The sequence below is a fragment of the Patiria miniata genome, unplaced genomic scaffold, assembly GCF_015706575.1.
Source record: "Patiria miniata isolate m_02_andy unplaced genomic scaffold, ASM1570657v1 HiC_scaffold_4, whole genome shotgun sequence".
Taxonomy (NCBI): Eukaryota; Metazoa; Echinodermata; class Asteroidea; order Valvatida; family Asterinidae; genus Patiria; species Patiria miniata.
Genome location: NW_024037071.1, coordinates 3,956,520 through 3,980,160, shown reverse-complemented (window position 1 = coordinate 3,980,160; position 23,641 = coordinate 3,956,520). Strand labels below are relative to the sequence as shown.

Below are 23,641 nucleotides of genomic sequence, written 5' to 3'. Positions count from 1 at the left end.
TTGAAATTGCTGACGACAGGATTTGGAGAGTCCGGAGAAATGACGACAACAAGATAACAAGTAGAAAAGAAGTCGCTTCTTTCACCATGAAGGTACAAAAAATAATCAACGCTGGACACAAATCCCAAAGCGGTGGACTACTGGTCGAAGTACGAAGCGCTTTGATGAATACCACCAGGTAATTTTCCATAATTGTACTTATATATTGATATATGTGCTTTGTCAACGTCAGAAATTTATTCTCTGAATGAATTAGGAAATGTTCGCTGGCGCCACCGAAATCATTTCTCCATGGTACAAGTGGACCTATATAAACAGCTTAACGTGCGTAATATGCGCTGCATGGGTCATGCAATAGTTTATCAATCACAGATGCGTCATGATTCAATGAGCTGATTAGCCATAGCATAAAGCCAGGTGCTCACGGCCACCTGTTTGACGCGGTCCTGCTTGTAATTAGGCGGAAGACCTTTAATTAGAGCGAAACCCCGGCGGATCCGATCCCATAGCGTATTTTGAAACACAAAAAGAGTCGCTGAATTTCAACACGGCACATGAGTTGAACACCACTGCACCATTCATTGTAAACCAAATGTATTGAATATTACTATTAAACCAGCCTTTTTTTTAATGCTCAATGCACTTAACTAAGTATTTACGGGTGAAAGACAGTCATCACGGTCTCACTTCTCCAGCGTGCTAGATTCTCCGGGTGAATGCGGCGGATAATTGAACACGTTACAGTGCACGTTACATGAGCACGATACATGCTCATGTGTGAACTGTGCTTACTTTTCCTCGGGCTGTGTTCTGGAGTCTGCCAAGTCCATTAATAACACAGTGAGGGACACCGAAGAATGTGTTACGTAACACTTCCTGTGGGTCAAACTTAGGACTATGGTCATTCCTTGGGTCATTCCATGGTCTTGCAACTATCTGATTTGTGTTCCTAGCGTCGTCTGGGTGTGTGGGTGGGTGGGTGGGTGGGTGGGTGGGTGTGTGTGTGTGTTCATGGAGGAATAATTAAGAACAAACTCCTTGGTCTGTGCAAGGTCTGTGTTCCTTGCTCGTTCATGGTTGTCTTTATTTGTTGCAACCACTGGGTTTAAAATAAATGTGTATCCTTCACGTTTTTACTTGTATTGGGAGTTGCGCGATTCAAATTATGGATTCGACTGGTACCTTGTTACGTATACATTTGCTCATACAAATATCCCAAGAGTAAGATCTCACGTGTAGCAGTACAACCCCCAAGAAATCAGCACACAAATACAGTTGAGGAAATGTACACTATACTGCGCAATTTGCGCAGTAGTGTTAAGGCGAAATCACGCCGGAGAAGTGAGACCGTGGGTACGGGTGATACTCAGACAACCCCTAAGCCCAGCTCTGTCAATCCTTTAAAAATGTACAATTTAAATGGCAATGTGAAGTAAATTTGTTCAAGGAGGCATCATTAAAAAGTATTCCTAAATACCTCAGACAGTTTAGCTAATCCTATTGGTCGAGCGCCCGTCACGTGGCAGGTCTTAAAGGTAAAATACATGTACAACATTTGCAAGCATCAAAAAATGAAATGATCAAATATACCTGACTGGATTGTTAGGGACTGACAATCGAAAGCATCCTTTAAAATCGTGGCTCCTGGTGTGCTGACATTTACAAGAAAAACTCTATTTTCCAACGCTGGTCGGCCGACCAGCAACTGTTTTTTTTTTAAACTGTTCTTAATTTTTCATATTTAGTTATTCTGAAAGAAAAAAAGAAAGAAGATTTATGTGAAAAAATCCAGACAGTGGTCGGGTTGTGCCCGACCACTCAATTGAGGTTATATGACAGCGAAGATACATCATTTACAAACAAGTAAAAAAACGAAATGATCAAATTATCACGAAAGATCTTACTATATTGTAAGGGAATGACATTCTAAAGCACCCTGTAAAATCGTGGCTCCTGGTGTGCTGACATTAAAAAAAAACACGGTATTTTTCCAACGCTGGTGGGGAACTGGCTTTTTTTCAAAAACTGCTCTTAATTTTTCATTATTAGTTTTCCACATTTTCTTTGCAATTGATTACACACCTGCGAAGGAGTACAAGCCTGCCGGACTGATTCTCTGTCCTTACAATTCCCGAAAGTCCACCAACTGCTCTGTTCCATCTTAAGTGGGGTCAGGGAGCCAGACTACAAGAACATTTCTTGGTTTTCCCAGCACCCTCTGACCCAAAACGTGAAACAAGTCAGTTTAACAATATTTGCTTTAACATTTTGATCCCCAAATCCATTTACTACTGAAAATTGAAGCAAGAGCAAATGTTGTACATTGACTTTAACTGCTAATTGCTTATAAATAGTTTAAAAAATGAGTTGATAATTAATATTCATAATTGCTTTCATTTAGAAAACTTGAAATTCAACAACGATTAAATTGTAAAATTATTTTCCTATTTTTGGAGGGCTTTTTCAGAGGGTTCACTATGTGTGCTTCGAAAAAACTCATAAAATCACATCAAAATAAATTTCTTTGTTTATTTTGTATAACGGGTGGTTAAAATCAGAATTTGTTACTATAGTGTTTAGAACTTGATGACAATTTCAGTTCATTGACACTGCAGTTACAACTTTGGCTGTAGCTCGGCGCTAAGTGAAAACAAAAGTGCGCCTGTTAATGCGCCTATCAATTGTTTCCCCCACCACTCCCCCCCCCCCCCACCCCCCCCCCCCCCCCCCCCCCCCACTGGCTGCCCCACCCAAGATGTGGGGATTGTCACACTTTTGAAGTGACAAAATCCCCACCATTGTGGCAGAATTTAAAGTGACAATCCCTGACCATGCCTTGACATACATACGTGGGGCGCGCTGGTGATTGCCTTTCCATGTAGTACGTCCATGTTAACTTTATAATATGAGTCAAATTGAGTGACCAAAATCCCGACCCTGGGGCATGAAAACGTGACCAGATCCAGACATCAGACCTGTGGCAGAGCGGGGGGGGGGGGGGACATTTTATAGGCGTATAAGGGGGCCGCACCACGTTAGGAAACAATATATCACGGTCAAGCAAATTTGTTTAATGTATAATTTCTCTCCTTTGTCAACCAAAATGCTTCCAGGACATGTTTCGTGACCCAATCCGCTATCCAATCAAACCTGGATAAGTTTACTACGGAGCTTTCCCAGTCCTTTGGATTAGATGGTGCTGGATGTGGTGGCCTTGTCCACACATTCACCAAGAGTGAACTCAAGGAGTTTTTTTTGCGTGAAGTGGAGAGATATTACAGGTGAGTACCAACGGTTAAGCCAAATAAAAAAAGAAAGGTTAAGCGTCCCTGCCCCCTTCTTTATTGGGTGCCGCCTCCTTGTTTTTAGACTGAAAAAATGATAAATTTTAAACAGTGACATCATTTTGGCATCGTTGTATACATCTAGCCCATGTAAAGCTGGTACGGTATGTCATTTCCTGAGTCAAAGTGGTGGCCATTTCAAACAAAAGCTGGCGACCTTCTTGAAAAATATCCTGGCCGGTTGTTTGGATAATGTGTCAGGCGGCTATTTTGGAGCCAAAAAGGAAAAGAAAGAACCTCCTTCCCTTTTTTCAAAAAGGCAGGACATGTTTTTCTTTTTCATTTGGCCTTACTCTGTCTTGTGTGTAGGAATTCTACTGTCCTCTTATAGGCATACTAGTCTTTGTCCTATATTTTACTTTGAATTTTATACACTTTGAGGAGATTCACTATTGGTTTTGTCATGCTAACTTTCAATGTTATTCCCTTTGAAATGGATGCTTTCATGCACATACAATTATTCATTCCATCATTCTTGTCTGGATATGAACTGTTAAAGCCAGTGCACCAAAAGATTTACAGCATGGGTTTCAAAGCGATGATTTTATTTCATTGGAATGTTGTTAAAATTGCCTCATTCCTGTTATTCAATTACAAACCAAACCCCAAACGTAACCTTTTCTGTTGTCTTTATCCTCATCTGCTGTTATGATATCCTCATCTGATTTATGGCTGTATTATGAAGCTTCTTCAATTTAATTGGATGCACCTCATAACCAAAAAAAAACAAAAACAAAAAACTTTCAAGGTGTTAGTGTGAAGTTTAATTGCTAAAAACAGTTTTACTTTTGCCTTTGTTTACATAACTATACCATCAAAACTATCACCAAATTTGAACACTTTGTTTTGATTTCACTTGATATTGTTGGCTTCTATAACTAGGCGTGTGTTTTTTATGTTTGTGTTGAATTAACCTAACGTTGACCTTCTAGTTTGCATGCAAGGGCGTCAATCGTTTTCAAAAGTGTGTGGGGGGAACATAACCTAGATCAGCAATATTAATGCTGGGTCTGGGGCCCACATAACGGCCCTGGAAAATGGTGGATTCTGGTCTCTCTATGATACAGTCGGAGTCAATTCAACCAATTTGTGAGCCAAAAAAAATATTGATTTGGGGACAAGACAAGGAGAGGGGGTTACAAAAAATATGATATCAACCACATAAAAAGTTGGGGATTCCCCCCCCCCCCCCCCCCCACCGATTAACGTCCATGTTTTCCTAAATGTTGCGCTTAACATTTTGACAATTTTTATTAATTACAAAAACAATACAGGCAGTGCAGGGAGGATGGTTCATCCACCACATTATCGGCAGCTACATGTGTAGGTAAACAGCCTAAGAAGGATGTCTGGGTTTTATCACCCAGTTTGCAGCTCGACAGCAATGGAGTAGAAATTCCTACTGACCAGCAGACATTCTACTGGGTCGACAAGCTGCTACCTTCGACTGGGACGAGTGAGCTTGAGGTGCCAAGGCATTTTAATATCCTGCGGCCTGTAGATGTATTGAGAGACGTCTTTTTGGCCCTGTCAGAGACACTACATGAAAATGCCATCGCAGGGATATTCACAGTTGGTTAGTATAAAGGTTAAAGGTTACTCCTTCCAACATGGACTGTGTGATTCCTAATTTTCATCATTTTCAACTACCAAAATTATCATTAGGTGTATTCCTCATTATCTCTTTTTTATTTCAATAATATAAATTTGGTCAGTACACATATTCTTTTCAGAACTGGATGTCTTAAAGACGAGATCACTTCACTTACTAATAAATATCTCTGTTTCAAATTGAATAAATTGTATTTAATTGTTTTGATGATATTAGTATGAAGTTTTTATTTACAAAACAAATTCATAGTCACACAAAAATAATAAAACATCGGCTATCCTTGCGGTTTCCATGGACAAACCAAGTGTATAAGGTCATCACTCATTGGGTTTCAGAACTTCAAAACATAACCAAAGAGAATGTATGTTTTTACTCTCTAAATTGAAATGATATATTCTTTTGTATTCGTTGTTTTGGTCCTTACAGCATCTGTGTGTCTCTCACTTCACTATGAAACAGTCCTGCAGCTGTTCAAGTGTTGTCCAGTGCCAATCATAATTGGCGACGTCAACACAGGTTGGTACTGGTTCATAGGTAAAATTCACTTCATCCACATGTGAATAATATTGGCAATGAATGACTACTTCATTCAAACAAAAAAAATATTTGGTCTCTGGTCTGACCAAAGTTCCGGAATTGACGCGGCGACGCGGCTTTTTTTTTTTTTCTTCAAGCTTGGATTGTACAGACAAGGTGGGGTACTATTTTGCTTTTTTGGTGTCCTCATGTACATTGGTGTCCTTCATAATTTGCTTTGGTGCTCTCGATCATTTGCCTTGGTGCAATTTCCCATTCCTTGGTGCTCTTTGGTAAAAAAAAAAATTGAGTAGGTGCGGCAAAGAGGGCGCTGTTGGAGCTACCGCGGAACATTTTAAGAAAAAAAAGGTTGACGCGCTTGAATAAAATCGACGCGCGAGCTGACCAGAGACCGACTAATTTTTTTTTTGGCCTAATATGAAACAAAATGTAATAAAACCTCCACTATCCATAATGAGGAATTGCTCTGGCTTCTAGTTCTTAATGAAACAAATGGGTGAAACCATATCAAATCTACATGTCAGGCCATAATGGTTGATGCTCAATTTCAAATCCCAAAGCAGTGTTACAAAAGCAGTGTCCCTGTAGTAGCATTTTCAAATGACATTGATCACACTGTGGAAATAAATACTACATATAATTTTTCTTGTACTGCAAATACAGGTAAATATAAATCTTAAATATCCAATTATTATCTTTTCTTGTAATAGGCAAAACGACGTCCTGTCGTATGGCATCAAGAATGACCGGGGCCAAAAATGGTGTACTTGGATATACCAGAGAACGCTTTCTCCCAAAAGCAACTTCCAAATCCTCCATCCCTGTCATTCTGGATGATGCCGAGCCTAGTGGCATCCGGGGTCTTATGACCAAGTATTTCAATGGCGGGGTGGATGCCACTTGCACTCTGGAGTCATCACCAAAGTGCTGCCCCATCATTAGCGCAAACTGGTTTGCGCTTTCCAAACTGGCTGGATGTGAGCGGTGAGTGAGATTGTTGAATTAGCTTGTATATTTGCTTTGTCAGAAATAAAAACAATTGGAAGTTGTGGGTTTATTTAGGATTATATTTAAAAAAACAAACATACTAAGTAACCCCCAAAACAATTACATCGTATATGCAATTGATATAATAATTGAGGATGAAAACAAGGCAATATATCAGGTAATATGCCTATCTTAATTTTAAGCAATAAAGGGTCAATCATTTTTCAAAGGGGTGTACGTGTAGCCTGGAAAAATGACACACTTTTAAAGAAACTTGCACTAAACAGGCTAAATGGGGACTACTAACAAAAAAAAAAAATTAAATCAGGATCGTTGAAAGGAAAATCTGAGGAAATTGAACTAGTAGAGACCAAAGACAGAATTGTAAATTTTCAGACCCAAATAGCTAAAATAATTTATTTTACGGGACTTTGACTCACTGAGTCAAAGTCCCGTAAAATAAATTATTTTAGCTATTTGGGTTTGAAAATGATGATGATCATGATGATGATCATCATGATCATCATGTGTTTGAAAATGATGATGATCATGATGATGATCATCATGATCATCATCATTTTCAAACCCAAATAGCTAAATTATTATATATAGCTGCCAACTGTTACGAAATTTTCGTCATTATTACAAATTGTTTGTTAGAATACGAAAATACGATTTGCCACTAAAACATTACGAATTTCCCATTTTCTACCTAATGAAAAAAAAATATATCGTTTTTGACCGAAAACTTCTGGCGAAATGTTGCGATAATGGAGGGACTGGTGACAAGTCTAAAACTATTTTTCAATGGTGTGTCATTTGTGTGTGCATCTCGTGGATGTGTGGTTGTGTGTACTGTATGTGAGTACTTGTACTTTTCAGTGACGATCGTGAGCACATTTGGTCGCTTACTAATAAAAGAAGTACAGTGGCACAGGCAATGAAGTAAATCTTGGGAACTGCTCCATATGCCTCTTTTCTCTATTCATTTATTAGCTCCACCTCCATGCTATGGACCTGATATTAACAGGTATAAAGAAGGACTTGTGATGATGCACATTATTTAAGTACATGTACATTTGTAGAGGAACATATTTGATTGTTGTGGATATTTGCAGAACACTTTAGTAATCTGATAATAGAATTGATTACTGCTCCTTCAATCACGGGCATGCCAAAGTGTTGTAAACAGTCAGTGTATGTTTGTAAATGACCAGATATTTTCACTAAAATGGCTGGGCATGGGAACCAGGTACCCAAGTACACGACAATTGGTGTCAGGTACTGGTTCCAGATTATAGAATCAATTTACCATAAGTAACCTTTACATATTGTCCAACGCGGATCCAGGGGGGGGGGGGGGGGTTTGGGGGTCAACCCCCCCCCCCCCCGCCCCCATCTCTCCCCCCCCCCAAAAAAAAATATATATCATACAACTTCCGAAAAAATAAGGCTAACCCCCCCCCCCCTTCCTGCTGTGACACAAACAAAAAAATTATACTGTTATAATGTCCGCCTGTTCAAATTACGGTACACCATTCTGTAATCTAGTGTTAATAATTGTCGAAATTTGAACAGGGCCCCCTATTGAAATATGGTCCCCCCCCCCCCCCCCCCCTGATAACAGATTGCCCTCATGAAATTACTGTTTTACTTCCAGAGAGATGACTCGGGCAGTCATCGTTCCATTCCTAAAGACACAAAGGCGGAGGACCGAAGAGCAATTCCTAGCAGAGAGCCGACGCCACGAGCTTGAAGACAAAGTAGTTCACTGCCTGCCTCTTCTGATTTCGGTGGGCGCGGAATTAAGGAAACAGAAGGTCAGCATTTTGCAAAAGTGCAGGGTGCTGGTGGCGAGAAGCCTAGCTCATCTGAGTGATGCAGATGACAGGCTCCACCTGACCTATGGGATTCTCCTGTTTGTTGTACAGTTGGTAAGTATTTCTTTAACAGTCAAGAATCCTAGCAAAATAAAAGAGCGATATTAGTTTCATTTTTACTTTTTTTGTCTGTAATAGAAAAAGCAAGATGAGCCTGATTTTCTTTTCCGCTTGCAAATATGCCAATCTAGGTCCATTTGCTATTGATATTGCATACAGCCATTTCGATCGTGAGCATAGGTTAATTATCTGTCAAAATGTCAGGAACCTGTAGTGATAAAACACATTAACATTTTGGTTAATGCGCCTTGCCCAACAATTTAGGTTTGCAGTAAACATGGACTCAAATCACTCCATCTTTTAAAAGTTCCCCTCAAAAAAAAAAATCTTTATTACACATGTTTCTTTTGAATTTGATTCTATGTCAATGATGTGGCAATGATGTGACGAACCACCCCCCCCCCCCTGTACTGCAGGCTGTCATTAAGCTTGCACCATTTTTGTTTTCTTCATAAATACCTGTTATTGTTTAGAATGATTTGTAATGGCACACAGCATTATGATATATGATATTCCATGTTTTGCTGTTTGTTGTATGGGTGGTAATTGCCATTGTATTATCAACAAAAACTATGAAGTAAAATAGCAGCATAATTTTTGTCAAAGCTTCTCCAGAAAGCAAATATCCCTGACTTTCCACCGGAGGTGGCCGAAACCTTTCTGCAGACCACCATTCTGCACTATGGAATTGAGCAATTCCAGATTGGGAATGCCAAACTGCATGGCCTTCCCTCCCCCACCAAGTCAATCGCAGATGTGGCCCACCTCATCACCGAGGCTACTCAAGTATCGGACATCGGTGAGGTAAGGGACATGACATACTTGCATTGCTTTGTATGGTATGGTCTGTGTCAATTTGTTAAAACACCTTGGTTGAACGTGTCTATCATATAAGAAAAATTGGTTGCCTTTGGCTTCCTCATCTCCTCATCCCTGATATGCATGCACATTCAGTTCATGGAATTGCATATTATTTATATAGTGACTATAAAGAACGAACTGTTCAGCATCTGTCCATTGTTTTCTGATGTCCAAAGAAACAATCAAAGAATGTTAGGATGGGAATTGGCCACAACAGCAGTGTCCACGAGTTGGTAAGATGTAACTCTGGGCGTGACTCAAAATACACATGCTAAACAGTTACACACCATCAATCACATCATGATCTTACCATATGAAATAGATAATCATTTACCAGAAGATGGGCTCAAATCTGTCATTCAGCAAGGAAACAGTTCATTGATTCTGATTGCATTTTCAGCAGATAAAGCACCTGGTATGTACATTCAGCTATTTGATTCAACTGTTATTTAAGTGTGATGTTCACTTCATTCATGATTTGATTTCATGTAGTTGCTGACTGCAATCAATCCCAGAGTGGAGGTTAGAGGGACAAACGGGTTAGCTTTCCACCTGGTGACGCTGTTGGAGATTCTGGCTGGTCATCAAATCAAACATCCGTCAAAGGATGCCTGCCGCAAGGCGATTTCAGCAGACCCATTGATGTCTGCGGTGCAGGTCTATCTTAACATAGAAAAAACCCATGACATCATATCAAGAGGGGGGTTACACGCAACTGGGCCACGGAACAAAAGGGGCATCTGGATGCCATATTCAAGATTCACGGCAACACAGCTTGCAGAAATTGAATCTGGTGAGGCAAATACTCCTACGAATTTCATGAATAAGATAACCTTTACAAATAGCATATTTGGTTTATAACCCACTAACATTAAGACAAACAGTCTGTTGTTTTTCTTCTATCTGTGCTATACAAATCCAAATGAGCGTTCAAAAATTCTTTAAATGATTAACCTTTTCAATTGTATCAACATTTGTTGAAAATTTGACCTAAGCAACTCCCGTATTAAGTATTGTTCTGAAGCAATTTAAAACGGTTTTAATTAGTTTTTTGTTGTCAAATATTCCATAAATTAGAACCCAATTTTGAATCAAGTTTGAATTACCTGTGGTTATTATTGGCCCTGATTTCCATGCTTAGTTTCAAAGATACTGATGAGTAACCTGGGGATTCAGGTTGGTGTAGCGATACTTTCCTCATCTTTCACCACTGTGGCCCGGGTTTGAATCCCGCCTGGGCCAATGTATTTGGTTTTCAGTCCCTACCTGATCCTGCGGGTTTTCCCCAGAATATTCTTCTTGGGTTTTCATCACAACTCTAAAACTTCTTCTCATTGTCTGCTCTCCACAGGTTTCTTCAGGCTTACTAGCTATAGTGCCTAGGGTGCTTTTGAGGAATCCTTGAATAATAATAATAGGCTAATAACTTTTCTTTTGTTCTCCAGCCTTCAAGATAGAAACCAAGCAAACCCGTGCAGAAGGTAATTATTAGTGCTGTATTGTAATGATAGTACGTAATGTACTGTGATTTTTCCAACTTGGTATCAATAGACTGATCCAGTAGGCCCTGCCCACTGCGCATGTGGGTAACCAACATGTGCTCCCCTCCAATACCACACTGCATGTGTCAGCCGCAAATGTCATACACACGCACATACACATGGCAAACCTTTGAGCATGCATGTCGGACATGAGCTGTGATAGGTCAAATCCAAACGGGGCAGGGCTTACATGATCAGTTTATTGCAACTGTGTTTGATTTAATTTTCTCATTTGTATTGGAATTGCCATCTGATTGTGGAATTGCTTGTTGAATTTTTGAATAAAGTTTATTAAATGTTTGGTTATTATGGTCATATTTCATACCACACACTCACCGGTGTATACCTTTGTTGGTGTTTCAATTTCATATGCAGTGCAAGTTACAAAAGATGCTTTGGAGGAAGTCCAAGTGGAAAATGTTAAAAAATTTATAAAAAGCATTACAAGTACCAGTACATTGTATACGTAAACTCTTTATGTTGTTGCCTTGTAATTGCAATAGTGAATATAGTATTCCCTCAATGCACAGGAGAAAAGGATGACAGAGCAGAGACGGAGGCAGAGGTGGGACTTGCAGTTGGTGATCTCGAGACAGATGTTGTGATGCTGGATGTTGAGGGACCAGCTACTGGTGACAGAGTTGGTGTAGAGCAGACCAAAGATGACACTCGCAGTAAAGGAGGTAGGTATATTCATGGATTTACTTATTCCTGTGCTACCCGACCGCAGACAACAAAGCCACTGTGGTAACAATCCAAAATGATTGCACATTTTTTTTAGGCTAAAACTGAGACAATAATGACATTCCTGATCGGAATATGAGGAGCGGGGCATGGAAGGGGGGGGGGGGGGTTCGCATTAACATTTGGGCATGGTGGGATAGGAACAATTAACTGTGACTTTTTTTTCAAACCATCATGATGCGCTTAAGTTGTTTGCGTACGTTCTACATGCGTGTTTCATTTAGAGTACACTGTCAAAATTCACTCTATCTAATTTCATTATGAAAAATAGAATTAGCTGTTGCAAACAGCTAATTCATTATGTTCTACAAATGAACATGAATTCAAAATGTCTGCGCGCAGGAAGGATTCAAAGTAAACCCACGTGCAAGAGTTAGCGCTCTTGTAATTTAATATAGCTCTAATTTAATATAGCTCTGTGTTTGTTACACTCTGACCTGTTAAATTTGATGAGTTTACAAGAAGAGAAAAATCATGACTGAAAAGACAAGTGAAAATAAACAACATTAAAACATTTTGAAATGTATAAATGAATTCCCATTTCCAGGATTGTAATTTTTTTCATTGTATGGAATCAAGAAGATAGAACAGAAGAACGGCTGCTTCTGAAGGCAAGTTGAGTTATGTCCAAGTAATGAGTGCCTTGTAATTGCAGTGAATATAGTATTCCCTCAATGCACAGGAGAAAAGGATGACAGAGCAGAGACGGAGGCAGAGGTGGGACTTGCAGTTGGTGATCTCGAGACAGACGTTGTGATGCCTGATGTTGAAGGACCAGCTACTGGTGACAGAGTTGGTGTAGAGCAGACCAAAGATGACACTCGCAGTAAAGGAGGTAGGTATATTCATGGATTTACTTGTTCCTGTGCTACCTGACCGCAGACAACAAAGCCACTGTGGTAACAATCCAAAACGATTGCACATTTTTTTAGGCTAAAACTGAGACAATAATGACATTCCTGATCGGAATATGAGGAGCGGCGCATGGAAGGGGGGGGGGGGGGGTTCACATTAACATTTGGGCATGGTGGGATAGGAACAATTAACTGTGACTTTTTTTTCAAACCATCATGATGCGCTTAAGTTGTTTGCGTACGTTCTACATGCGTGTTTCATTTAGAGTACACTGTCAAAATTCACTCTATCTAATTTCATTATGAAAAATAGAATTAGCTGTTGCAAACAGCTAATTCATTATGTTCTACAAATGAACATGAATTCAAAATGTCTGTGCGCAGGAAGGATTCAAAGTAAACCCACGTGCAAGAGTTAGCGCTCTTGTAATTTAATATAGCTCTAATTTAATATAGCTCTGTGTTTGTTACACTCTGACCTGTTAAATTTGATGAGTTTACAAGAAGAGAAAAATCATGACTGAAAAGACAAGTGAAAATAAACAACATTAAAACATTTTGAAATGTATAAATGAATTCCCATTTCCAGGATTGTAATTTTTTTCATTGTATGGAATCAAGAAGATAGAACAGAAGAACGGCTGCTTCTGAAGGCAAGTTGAGTTATGTCCAAGTAATGAGTGCCTTGTAATTGCAGTGAATATAGTATTCCCTCAATGCACAGGAGAAAAGGATGACAGAGCAGAGACGGAGGCAGAGGTGGGACTTGCAGTTGGTGATCTCGAGACAGATGTTGTGATGCTGGATGTTGAGGGACCAGCTACTGGTGACAGAGTTGGTGTAGAGCATTCCAAAGATGACACTCGCAGTAAAGGAGGTAGGTATATTCATGGATTTACTTATTCCTGTGCTACCTGACCGCAGACAACAAAGCCACTGTGGTAACAATCCAAAACGATTGCACATTTTTTTAGGCTAAAACTGAGACAATAATGACATTCCTGATCGGAATATGAGGAGCGGGGCATGGAAGGGGGGGGGGGGGGTTCGCATTAACATTTGGGCATGGTGGGATAGGAACAATTAACTGTGACTTTTTTTTCAAACCATCATGATGCGCTTAAGTTGTTTGCGTACGTTCTACATGCGTGTTTCATTTAGAGTACACTGTCAAAATTCACTCTATCTAATTTCATTATGAAAAATAGAATTAACTGTTGCAAACAGCTAATTCATTATGTTCTACAAATGAACATGAATTCAAAATGTCTGCGCGCAGGAAGGATTCAAAGTAAACCCACGTGCAAGAGTTAGCGCTCTTGTAATTTAATATAGCTCTAATTTAATATAGCTCTGTGTTTGTTACACTCTGACCTGTTAAATTTGATGAGTTTACAAGAAGAGAAAAATCATGACTGAAAAGACAAGTGAAAATAAACAACATTAAAACATTTTGAAATGTATAAATGAATTCCCATTTCCAGGATTGTAATTTTTTTCATTGTATGGAATCAAGAAGATAGAACAGAAGAACGGCTGCTTCTGAAGGCAAGTTGAGTTATGTCCAAGTAATGAGTGTCTTGTAATTGCAGTGAATATAGTATTCCCTCAATGCACAGGAGAAAAGGATGACAGAGCAGAGACGGAGGCAGAGGTGGGACTTGCAGTTGGTGATCTCGAGACAGATGTTGTGATGCCTGATGTTGAGGGACCAGCTACTGGTGACAGAGTTGGTGTAGAGCAGACCAAAGATGACACTCGCAGTAAAGGAGGTAGGTATATTCATGGATTTACCTATTCCTGTGCTACCTGACCGCAGACAACAAAGCCACTGTGGTAACAATCCAAATCGATTGCACATTTTTTGGGGGCTGAAAAAATGCACCCCATTTATCTTCTTAAAGAATGAGAGATCCATATGTCAAGAAATAAGTGGTTGTCCCCTCCACCTTGGGAAATCATGAATCATCTTAAAGTTATGTGACCAACTTCAAGGACTTTATTTACAATTGTAAAAGGCATAAACCAATCAAGGTATAAGCTTCCCATCAGAATTGTGGAAATCATGTACAAAGACAAAATATGTTGTTACACAATCGGTAAGCGACATTCTGCTTAACCCATTTACAGACCCTGCTTTGACGAATATGGCTGTTCCTGTCACATTGGAAACTGCACACAGAAAGCTTTTTGTAGATGAGAAGCAACCGAACGTAGCAAGGTGAGTAACGTCGGGCATTTTAAACTTAACTAGGAATGAATGTGTGATGTATTTTTATGCCCAACTGGTAAGAAAAAAAGGGGCATACTCTTGTCCTTCATTGGTGCGTATGTGAGTATGTCAACACCGGTAATCGTGGACCTTGCACAAAAGGGTTGGGGCACAAACAATACGTCCATGATTGACTGAACGTCTGCTATTCAAATTCGTGTACAAAACCAATGAGAGCTGTTGCTAAAAAGTTTGAGTACAAACAAAGGACTGAGGATTAGGGACAACAGGGGTCCACAATTGGCAGTGTTTACAAAGATGGGTGTGCGGGCGATTGTAGGCCTAAACCGTGTCAGGGGAAAAGTATTTTATTGGAAGGAAAGTTTGGACCGAGTTATGGGGACTTTCTGCTGTCCCTATGTTTTTGGTCCCCACAAATACGTTTTCAATGTTTACAAGTTTGAAATGAATTGAACGAATACTAATCGTTGGCTTATTTTTTCGTTCAGTGCCTCATTGGGAAGCTAATAAATTTTGCCATTCTAAAACATTAGCAATTCAATCATAACATTTTTTTCTTATAGCACCACACCCAAAATGCACGGACAGTACATCTTTAATGATTGCGGGAAATTTCTTTTGATACTGAAGAAAAACTATATGGCATAACTCCACTTTGAATGTTCATTCTCCATTCAGTGCAACTTCGACCTATGTCGGGGAGCCATTCTCTTCAAGTACATGCTCCCCCTACGATTCCCAGAGGGACAGGGTAAGCTAAACATGACTGATTTCGGCTGTAGTGGTGGGGAATTTGGGTTGGATAATGTCCAATTTTTTTTTGTGGCTATTTCCATATGCTTTTGTACAATGTAGTCCTACCTTCATCATTATGCACTGGTACCGCCTTGAGCGCTGCTGTAAATACCCACTAAATGAGACAAACCCAGTTATATAATGATGTTTAGTACATTTTCTTTTTAACTTGCTGTTATTCAATTTATAATTGTCAAACGTCAATGCAGGGTTCACTCATAAAATGCAGTTGTGAGTCACCAATGGAATTGATATACATGTATTTGGTTTAAAGAGGCAACTGATCTGATACACCGTGCCCTCTGGAGAAATGCACACAATAGGCAACAAAAGATTGTATACGTCTCCGCTGGGCAATTTGTATTGGTGAATAGGTCTCCACAAGGTGTTCACGAAATATATATATGGACTTTACCAAAGAAATAGGAATTTCAAAGGTGGGTTGATCCGTCGCAAATGGAAGAGTTTTAGAAAAGGGATATTAAGTACGAATTTCAGGCAAGGAAAATTAATTCTGGTTAAGATAAGAGCTTTTGAAACTGCACTTTCAAACTCGAAAACTTTACTACATGAGAACAAAGAAATGTCTCCACAAGGATACATATTTCAGTATGTGTGCACTAGTTTGTGTGGTACATGTAGCTGCAGATTAGTTTGTCTCAACATCATGCAGGATGACACTTGACCCAACTGTGTAGCTGTTGCATAAATATGATTCATTCATTTTTACCAACTATTGCTTATACCAAAAGGTCAATGATGCTGACAAGAAGGGTGAGAAGCTGATTCATACTAGAGTTGGTAGGTACAATGTTATTATGAAATGCATGTTGAAGTGATTCTAGCTAAATTGGAACACTTTGATACAAGAATTGGTCGGATTACTTGAAATTGGTAGCTTGTGCATTTCCCCACTCTATGTCACCTTACTGAGGCCTTTGCCATACATGTACTCAGGGGATTAGACTTGCTCACAATTGATGATGCACATATGTGCTCCGTGCACAAGTACTCGTTCAATGGCCAGAAAAGGAGAGTCGGGGGAGACCTGGTTTTCAATCCATCCACTGCATATTTTGAATGATCCAAAATTATTGATATCAATCTGAGGGACTATCGCAGGTTAAATTTGAACGATTTCAATCATATTACCATGCCAATGACACCTGATGCTCACGCCGAAGATGCTGTGGCTTGGCATTGTGCACATTCAGGATGACAAAAAGTGGTGCGCACTTCATGCAAGAATTACAGTGAGCACAGGTGGAGACCCATCCAAGGGGCTCTCAGAAGTGGTAAAAGTTTGCCCTTTGTTGGCACACGGAGCCCTTAACGTGTTAACAGTTAACTGATAAGCACCAGTAACAAATGGTGGTGAACTGAGTAAATCTACTCGGCCAAAATCACTAACATGTGGATATCAAGCAAGTGAACTTAAACCCTGTAGTTCCATCACTTTATGAATTTACAGACCGTGCTTCACGAAAAAGAAGAGCGTTACCGGGTGGTGAAACTGCAAACAAGAAGACACTATCATCAGAGGGCAGCTCTAGTCAAACCCTTGCAGAGAAGTCCAAGGGGGATGAGGTAAGTTAATAATACAACTAGTCTCTTTATAATGGTCATTGAATGCGAGTGATGATGTCTGATCCAAAGACAAATGATAGACCAGACGTTTTCTTCAGTTACTAATTGGTTATTGGAGAATTTGAAAAATAGAGTACACTTAGTACTGGAGCATGATTAATCAAACTGACTAAAACAAAAGAAAGTGATGCAGTGGCAGCACTTTATAATATCACCGTAAGATTAGTTTGTACAAACAGAATCGACCGGTGTGCAGCAACATAACACAAATGCGCATGTTTTACATGTAAGTTTAATCTAAAATTTGCTGTACTTGCCATCATGGACTTAGTGTTCCCATTTCTGGAATATGTCATGTCCCATTAAGTTTATGTGTACGTACTGAAAATCACTCAAATGGGCTATAAGTATAACATCCAACATGCATGCACCTTGCCAGCACGCTTTTGTAGCAGCTTTTGATCAGTAAGGAAGGCCGTTGATGCTGGCATTAGAAGATTTGATCAGAAAGTTTGCAGTGTTCAGTTTATATGCATTTTCAATTAGTCAAATAGCGGTTTACTAAAAAGAATGGTCCTAAAAATAGTTATGTGAAATCAAAGGGTTTAAAAAAATTGTTTGTGTGTGTCAGAGTTATTGCAGGACCTGCATGCGGACAGCCCCAAAGAAAAGCAGACATCATCGAAGCAAGGTAACTGGGTTTTAATTTACATGAGGTTCAATTGAAATTAGTATCTTTAAGACAACACATGATGAGGAATTAATATTATTTTTGAACTCACTATAAAGACAGCGTCCAACACTACCAGCTGCACAAGCGAAGGAAAAGTTTGTTAGGGAGTATTAAAAAAAACGGTAATCCAACTTCAGTTGGCTTATACATGAAAGTAGGAACACTGTTGACTGTCAAAGTGGTTTTATTTTAAAGGGATGTTTTAAAGGTTAGCTTTCAATTGGTACTGTAATTGCAGCTTTTCAGTTACAGATGACTGAGCACTAATGATTGCAAATACAAAGGACAAAAAAACCTCAATTTCCGAATTTGCTGAAAGCAAGTGCAATTGTCGGAAGTAGGCACTGTTGGAGCTATTTGCAGTGCATAAAAGGGGTAGACGAAATGGGAGCGGTTCGGTTATGGCTCATAAAAATGCTGCATTATGTTGCCCATAAATTAGTAATCATTCCAAAGATTTTGTTTTCATCGCAATCTAGCACAGACATCAAAAAATCTGTAAAACATAGCTTGTAGTGGGCACTGCCAAAGCCTAGCATTGCCTCAAGTTGGTAGATTGCGCAATCAAATTTTAGTGTATTTTTGCACAAGGTATGAGGTGGTTATTACTTTTTGGAGGGATCACAATTATTGCCTTAATCGTGAAACAGGATACTTCATTTTGTGCTCAGAAACCTCCAACATGTAGCCCTTTCCTCACTAGAAACACTCAAAAAAATAATTCACTGCAACTATATATATGCCCTTTTTTGGACATCTCAAGTTGCCACTGAATCTGGTTTAAACTTTGAGGGGAAAAAACATGTTTGGCATTCTGGGCATAAAGAAATTCCCTTGAATAGTCATGGGCATTATTACTACCATTTATGCATGTTATGCAGCAACTTTAGCTGACAAAGCACTTTAAACGCAATGCTTACAGCTGCAACAGTGCCTTCTTCCCAGAATTGAACTAGCCACTTATTTTAGCAAATTTGTAAACTGTTTTTATTTAACGTTGTTTTCAATCAATGGTGCTCATAAACCTTTCACTGAAAAGCTGTAATAATGGTATCAATTGAAAGCTAATAAACAACCCTTTAAGATGGTACCACTTAGACAGAGAGTCAACAATTTCCTAACTTTGAAGTATGAGTCAAGTGCAGTTAGATTATGCCGAGAAAAAAAAATAGTTCTGCTTCCGATTACATGCATTTCAAAAATAGGGTCAGTTGGAATTTTTTTTTTGGACCATTTCTTTTTTTATGAAGATTGAATGGGGTATTCAATTATATACAAAGTTTTAGCCTGAATTATTTCCATTGCACAACGAAAGCTATACACAAAATGGCCACAAAAAGTGAATGAAACCTACCTTAATTATTGTCAATATATTTACGTTCGATAATTCTGAAAAAAATAATGGAAAATTCAGGTTGTTCCCATCATATGCACAACGCTAGTCAAGACGGGAAGCTGGCCAAAACTCCAAAGTGTGTGATACACTGTGCATGTATGTGTGGCCCGCGGCCATCAGACCTCGCTTTTACGGTTGAAAATTTCGGGAAACAGGCTGCATTGTATCACTCCAAATGCGAGTAGTGCAATCTCAAAATGAACTCTTGAACATGGAAAATACATTCACAGACAAGCTAGATTAATTCTGTGAATTAACTTGCAAAAATTTTTCTTTCTCTGTCTGTGTTTTCTTGGCATTTTTATGATGTCTGACCAGTTGACAGTGCACGTGCATGCAATGCATAGCCATGCTAGCGATCGCATAGCCATAACATACTAGTTACCGCATTTTCAGCATGTCTTCTAAATTGGCCCTTGCGCGGCGCGGCGGGAACCAGTCGTCGCTGCATTGAACTTAAGCACGTGATTATAGTCACCGTGACAGCGAATTTTTATAAATAATGGAGGTTTCTTTTGAAAATGATACTTTTCGATTGAAACCATAAATCAGTTTAAAAAGATAAGTTAGCAGGCTCTGTTTTGGCACTGAGAGAGGAGCTTTGAAATTCACAGATGTTTTTTCAAGTGTTTGTAAAAACAAAAACGATGTTTCATGCAAGTCTTTGTAGGGTGTATACGCTGTTAACATAGCATTTTATGGATATCCTAAATCATTTAATCTTTTATAGTGTGATCCAGCAAAAGAGATGCAAATGTTCATGTATATGTCAGGGCAGTATTATTAGGTTCCTGAACTACCCAAAATTAAAACAGTCTTGCCACATTAACAGACATTTCAAACAATATGAGCACAAACTAAATTCTTTAGATTCCCTTTCAACGGTGGACTACCGAAAAACACTAGAAATTTAATACACTGTTATTGAAATTGTAAGCACACAAGAAAAGATGAGGTTTCCACATGCTGTACGTCACCCCTTGACAGTTCTGTATGTGGTTTCGCATCTACAAATAAAAAGCTAGACACTCCTAATTAAAATTTTTTAAATAATTAAATGGTCTTTGGGTGGACATATTTTTGGGGGAAAAATCTCATTAGAAAGCTCAACGCTAGTACACTACTGCACCAAAACAAATCTTTATATTATTATTCACAAATTTTTTGTGAATAATAAATCTGCGTTTGATTGTAGATCAAAAACAAATAAGTGAATCATGGTGTGCCATGCCATTTACCAGGAGAGTGTTGGAACCACTTTGTAGGATTTTTTTTTAAATACCACCCCAAGGCATATGTTTCAATAACTTAATAGTGCTGTTTTGCAGAGGAAAAAGTACACATCTTTTACAAAAAATGGTCAGCCATTTTGCAATCATCAGGCATACAACTTTTCCTCTGATCAGCTGATTTCCTCTTTTTTTACTTCCCATGTGTGCCATTGAAAATAGAAAAACACTGTACAAAGTCTGGGAAAAATGTGAATTTCCTCTTTTTTTTGTGATTTCCCAGTTGCATGCCTGAATTATTCTGATCACAATTTGCAAAATATGTTTTGGGTTTACATCCATAAACAGTGCAAGTTAGGCATTCTGGTACCTTTGCTGTTGATTTCCTGACGGTTATAAATTGGTCAGATTTCAGTCAAACTGTGGCATTAGTTTAAAATCTAATATTTTTTAAAAATCTTCGAGCTTTGGTGAACAAAAAATACATAGTGCAGCAGTATTGCCTTAAAATCAATGCACATCCATCCATTAGCTGTAATTATAGAAAAAGCAAATGTATAAATTTGCTGTCAGTGATGAATGTCTTCAGCAATTGATGTTTTTGAATAAGTAAACAATAGTTTATGAAAACAGAGACAACCTCTAGACCAGTTTATTATTTGGTTAATATTGCATCATTTTCATGTCCACATAGAGAAATGTATGTGAAAACAAACATGGCTTTCTAACAACTGGCCTGTACAACGATGTCAGCTAATTGCTAACACTGTCAAAATGACCAATATCAATGCCATAAGGGGAAAAGGTAGTTAGCAGAGAAGTGACTTTTTAATGGTAACTAACAAGTTTACATGTTCGAACATTGATGTTTCAGAAAATAAAATGGATCTCCTGCAACAACTGCTGCGATTGGTTCCACCAGGAGTGCCTCGGGATGGATCTTTCAAACAGAGAAGCCCAAAACCTTGTGTTCAAGTGCAACAAGTGCTTGGATTAGAAAATCACCTCAAGGTGTCAACCACCCTGTGTTTAGTATGTTAATAGGTAATATGTGTAGGTGTTATTACGAGGGGAAAAAAGGCAACTATTCAACATTCCAAGTTTGTTTGGTTGAAAAAATATGGGAGTATTCATGATGATCAAAATGGTTCTGGTAAAAGGTTCATATCACCTCAGCTAGATGGTTAAAGTGTAATGAAGTGAATTACATGTATAACCTTAATGCAAGTAAATAACCCAACTTTCTCACTGTCTCAGTTATACATGATTTTGGTCTTCAGTTTGTGTGGACCATTTCAGTGTCCTGTTATTAATTTGGTCTTTGCACGTTTAATTTAAGATGACAGAGAAAGCACATTTTTTTCATGCACTCCATATAAAATGTGAGTAATCGAATAACAAAGGATGCAAAAGAAAGTGTTTCGATAGCCATAATATTGCCAATGATAATCTTCCACAAGAACTTGTACACGTATTTTACTAGAAAGTTGAACTGAGCTACAACAAAGAGCAAGTTCAGTCCAGATATATCATGCCGTGGTTAGACGAGCTAGCACAACCAGATCAACTTAGCTAGCTGTACAGCATGCATCAATTAAATTACAGTTTCAATACCCTGGAAAAGTCATATATTGAGGCAAGTTTTTGAAATGTTTTTGATAGTTTGTGTTCAATGATGATAACTCTTTACAATAACAAATTGACACGAAACATTTTACTTTCTTATATTAACAAAGACAAGGCCCAATTATCTGCTCCAAAATAGAATTGACTGAGCTGATCAAGTAGATCCCTCAAGTAGAAAACATAACACAGATGAGTGAACTTAAATAGCCAAAAAAAATTTGCCAACAACACCCAAACTTGATTTATTTTGCCCTGGTGATTATCATCTTGCTATAACCAGAACTCAGAAAGACATTGCCCATTCCGATGTGAATGCTCCTGTAAATTTCTATTTCAACACTGATGAATTACTGGGACATGTACTGTTACAATGTGCCTGAATGTAGGTATTTTTTTCTGCTATGCTGTAGATGAGTTTTTGGCTTTTGCAAAGCTTTCAATTTTATGGGGAACATGTACATGTACAGGACTTCAGCCTTGGAAAATACATAAAAAAATGGAGATTTTTTTTAACAGTTTTAACTTAAACAGAAGTCAGGAGTCAGGACAGTGCAGTATATTTAATTAGAGAAGCCCGTGTATGAGATGTAACAAAATGCATTGACTGCAATAGGAGACGTTTACCATATACATGTACATGTAGTCTAATTATCTTACACTGTGATATTAGCTATAACGAAGTCGTTGGATTGATTGCTGCTGTAAAAGATTATGGGATCTTTTATCTTGACATGCCTTGCCATTAAATACTCAAACATGCCCTCCCACTTACGACGTGTAATTCATGTATTTGTGTGTTTTTCAAATTTATTCTTATTATGTATACATGTACAAGGTAGACACTGATGGAGAAACACAGATTGCAGCTTCTTTTAAATTCAAACTCAGTTCGAAAATAACACCTCAAAGATCATTTTTTGTGGATTTAACACGTTTCGAATTTTTTGTTGGAAAAAGTCCAATTTTGACTAACATAACTTTACAGACCATCATTTACAATTTTGAGCATTTTGTTTGTTTGAAGCAATTACAAACGTGCGCAAAATCTAAAGAAGGTTGCTGAACAACTAACCTGATGAATGTTCAGCTGAGCTTCTGAGAAAAACAGCATTCAAGGATCTCTACAAGTTGCTGAACCAGTTTTGAATATTGGGCCTGAATTCAGGGTCCGACACATGTTCTAGGGTGGTAGGTTTTTTAAAATTTTAGGTTTATGTTGTCATTTTAAGGTGTCACTTTATTGGTTTGAGGTTTTCTTGGTCTTTAATTTTTGGTTAACGATTGGTATTTCAAGTGTTTTTATGTTTAAAATTAGTTTTGGTTTAGTCCTGATTTTCAGCTCTTGTGAATAAACTCCTTTTGTCTTGTCTTGGTTTGAAATCCTTAATTGTGTCCCTAGCCTCTACTAATTCATTTTCCTTGCGACCATTCGTTTCAAAGATCCCGAGTTTGGTTTAGTTTTTGTTAATTACAGGGAAGATACAACATTAATTTGCGAACGTCAACAAACGAAAGCTCAAAGTATCATGAAATACCTTACTGGATTGTTAGGGAATGAGTCTAAATCATCCAATCCAGGCTGCAGGTATTCTTACATTTTCAAGTGCTGATCGGCGGACCAG

At 38.5% G+C, this 23,641-nt stretch overlaps 1 pseudogene; it reads left to right on the top strand.

Annotated features, from left to right (window-relative positions):
- On the top strand, nucleotides 1–23,341 carry LOC119739809 (annotated as a pseudogene).
- Nucleotides 23,342–23,641: the final 300 nt, after the last annotated feature.